The 4,131-nt window shown below is 34.2% G+C and overlaps 1 non-coding gene across 1 annotated transcript; it reads left to right on the plus strand.

Annotated features, from left to right (window-relative positions):
• The first annotated feature begins 4,049 nt into the window (after nt 1-4,049).
• On the plus strand, nt 4,050-4,131 carry Trnas-uga (transfer RNA serine (anticodon UGA)). Its single transcript has one exon. It is a non-coding gene; the product is annotated as a tRNA-Ser (tRNA).

Genomic DNA, 4,131 nt, shown 5'->3' on the forward strand with positions numbered 1-4,131 from the left:
CAATTAGATTTTTCTCAAAAAATTTTATCAGATGTCAAAAACATTATTCTTCGTTGCACAAAATAGTTTTGGAGATGAAATCATATTTTAGTCGTAAAATTTTTTGGGTGAAAATTTTTTTTTTTCAGTTTTGTTGATTTATAAAAAAACCGTTAAATAGATTTTTTCAAGAAAAAAACTTCTTTGATATCACGTTACAATATAAAATATACAATTTAATTCAAGTCTCTATCGTTATTGGTTCGTAAGATATGTAGGGTTAACCTAAATGTTCACCTTTTTTTCAAACTGCTATGATAAAAAACCACCCACGCAAATTTCTTGAGAGCCCTTTCTGCATCTTTCTGCCTTATTATCTGATAACAAAATTTATTTGAAATCGATATCTCTTCTGGTTCTTGAGCTATGGAGGACGAAAAAACGTCGCGAACGTACGTACACACGCACGCACAGACATCTTTCTAAAAATCTTTTATTTTGACTCTAGGGTCCTTGAAACGTCGAGAAATATCAAAATTTTCAATTTGACAAATCGGACCCATTCCAATAACTTCCTATGGGAAGTTTATAAAATATATTTGGTTCTTCTACGCAAAATTTGGCGAAAAGTTATCCGTTTGTTAACAAATGTCATTTAAGGCTAACTCACGTTTTTTACTACGAATTTTGATTTAAAAAACGTGTTAGTCTTGTGTTGGGGTTATTTTGTGTTTATTGATAGCGGTGAGTGTCTTTGGTCTGTTAACATTTGTGTTTAAATTTTTGGTAACTTTTGTCCTCAAGATGTGGTATTATAGGGCCCATACACTACGCAAACACATTTGTTCAAACGTGTGTTTAGGCAAACATAGTTCGTGGATGCAGAGGTTCCGCACAACTGCTTTGACTGCGAACACTCAACGGCCAAGGCCCAGTCGGTATTCAAGGACTCCCGGAAACATTGAAATGGTTGAAGAAAGTTAACTTGAAAAATCCAAGACTTTCGATAAGGTTCGGTGAACAAAAAAACAAATGGGATTTAAAACATTTAATTAGTCTAAATCCTTCACATAAACTAGACAAAATCTTAGAAAACTTAATTAATTTCATGTTAAAATGCTAAAATGTACGTTTTAATTGCCTAAATAAGCGAAATTTGAAAAAATGAATTGGTCGTTATGAATTGCAATCTGATTGTTACAAAATATGAAACTCTATTCACGTATCACGTTCCTCATACTATCAAAACTGGAACGCTCGCTCGCGAATAACCTCAAAATTTGTGTTTACTTACTTAGTGATTGGTCATGGCTGAAACAAACATTGATAAAAAGGTAAATTAAATTAAATAAAAACTAATATAAATATTTAAGAATTATGAACACTGAAATATTGTAAACAATTCTAGGAATTTGATAAAATATTTATTTTGGAAGTGGAAGCAAATCCATCATTGTGCAACAATGCCGATCGTTCCTATTCAGATAGGTACACAAAAAAAGAAGGATGGCAAAATACCTACCTACTGCTTTTATTTTAAATACCGACATTATTTTTTAATTTATTGAGTTTTATTAACATTTTTTAAATTGATTTCGAAACTAATCAAATCAAGTGAATTGTCAACGTAAAACGTCATTCGCCCCGAATTCTAGTAAAGCTAAAAGAAAACATTTGTCGAGAAATCAAGTTTACTGCAGCGTGTGGTGCGTAACACGAGGTTCCGTTTTGGACAGTGCGTGCAACTCTACGAAAAACATTTGGATGACAAAAATTAAACTCCGCATTATTACTCTGCACTTTAATATTTTTTCAATAAAACAAAACATCAAATAGAGTTTTTTGTATTTAATTTCGAAAATGTAAACCTGCCGCCAAAATCCCTGTATTATCTTAACTTGGATACAACAAATAGTCGTTGATTAAATTTTGACACAACGGGCCTTACCAATAATCAAACTTAGTGACGACTTAAATATTTAAGTGTACTCTAAATATATCAATTTAATATTCAGCTTCATGCATAACGTCACTCTAAATTTAAGAGAAAAGAAACGCGTGTTTAACTTCGTGATTAAGCCTAGTACATACTTGTGAACCATCTCGTGAACCCATACAAATTTCAGTTTTTGGTTCACCCGTGAACTTGCTCGTGAAGCTGAGTGGAGAACAAAGTGGAGAGTTTTCGTTCACGGGCAATTCACGTGCAAAATGTACGGGAACTGTTGGTGAAGCTTTGACATTTGGTTTGTTCATGTTCACAACGTGTACTCACAAGTGTGTACCAGTGAGCAATGTCAAAAGTTCACTTTCTCCACTGGCGAACGTTCACTTCACGAGTAAGTATGTACAAGGCTTTAAGTGTAAACGTCATGTTTGTGCTGTCATTCTGACAGTTGGTAGCAAAAGAATTTTTTCGTATGTTTCTTTGATCTGTTGCATATTTATTTTTGGCCGTGACCGTGAGCTCATAAAAATTAACAAAACTAAAAAAAGGTAATTAAAATAAACAAATAGATTAATTTCTTTTTATTTAAATATGTATATAAGTAACATTTCAATTTATTTCAGAGTAAATTGTTATTCCGATGGCAAGTTGCTGGTTTAAGTGGTGAAGCCGTTTTCTATGAAGCCTAGTACATACTTCCTCGTGAAGTGAACGTTCGCCAGTGGAGAAAGTGAACTTTTGACATTGCTCACTGGTACACACTTGTGAGTACACGTTGTGAACATTTGACTTCAGCTTCACCAACAGTTCCCGTACATTTTGCACGTGAATTGCCCGTGAACGAAAACTCTCCACTTTGTTCTCCACTCAGCTTCACGAGCAACTTCACGGGTGAACCAAAAACTGAAATTTGTATGGGTTCACGAGATGGTTCACAAGTATGTACTAGGCTTGACAGTGGAGAGTAAACTCAACGATGAAAGAACACTCAAAGCTAACTTTGAAGCTTGGCAAAGCATTAAGGAAATGTTTAATGCCACTGGCTATTGCTTTACAGGCAAACAAATAAGAGAGCACTGGAATCGGCTAAAAACGAAAGCCAGGAGCAAAAAAGTGCGTTCAGTCGGTCTCAGAAGGAAACTGTTGGGGTAACACTCCCCAAAGAACCTTCTGAGATCGACATTGAAATATCTGCAATGTCGTCAGTGGACTTCCAATTAGATAATGCGGAATTTGATAGCACTGCAAATTACTCGTAAGAAATGTAAATTTAAATTTAGTACGAGAGAAAGCTCTTATTGGTTAATTTAAAAATCCAAAACATGGGGCAAAACAGTTTTGGATTCGGATACGTATCTGTTAGCATCCCGAACGTGGGGAATGTTATTTCGGCAGCAGTTATCTGTTTGGTAACACATTTAGTAGATAATGGTCGCATTCACAAAGCTAGTGGCTACGTAGTCAAAATTCAACTAGCTTTGTGAATGCAAAGCTAGTCAATTTGGAACTGTCTTTTATTTTTGAGTTAATAACTTTACCTTATCTTTTGTGTTTTTAAATTCAATAAAATCAAATTTGGGACACAAATTGAATGATTTATATTTGTATTTAAATACTGAACGATTTACATATTTAATTTTAAATTCGTGTGTCTTTACCGAGCAGCTGATTCTGAAACATCAAAATCATTCTCCACTAGCTTTGTAGCCGAATTTTTTACACTACGTCGGAGGGGAAATTTCAACTTCTTTCGTAGTTAGATTTAGCCAATCAGAATCCCCTGACTACGTAGCCAAGCCACTAGCTTTGTGAATGCGACCAATGTAATAGAGCACAGTTTAGTTAAAGACGTGTTTAATTTGGTTATTGGTTAACACACAAATAAACTTGTCTCTAAATTTTAACGTGGCGTTTATCTAAACGCTTGTTTAGTCAATAATTATTGGTAAGGCCCAACAATGCTCAAACTCATACAACACGAATATTATTTTTTATTTAAAATATTAATTACATATTTCATTATAAAGATATAATATGTATGTATGTATGTATGTATGTATGTATGTAAAATGAGGTCTAGATAATAATCAACTAACTACGATTTGACCCTAAATTTTTAAGAGCTGCGGTGTCCGAGTGGTTAAGGAGATGGACTTGAAATCCATTGGGTTCTACCCGCACAGGTTCGAATCCTGTCCGCAGCG

The sequence above is a fragment of the Eupeodes corollae genome, chromosome 2 (genome assembly GCF_945859685.1).
Source record: "Eupeodes corollae chromosome 2, idEupCoro1.1, whole genome shotgun sequence".
NCBI classification, from domain to species: domain Eukaryota; kingdom Metazoa; phylum Arthropoda; class Insecta; order Diptera; family Syrphidae; genus Eupeodes; species Eupeodes corollae.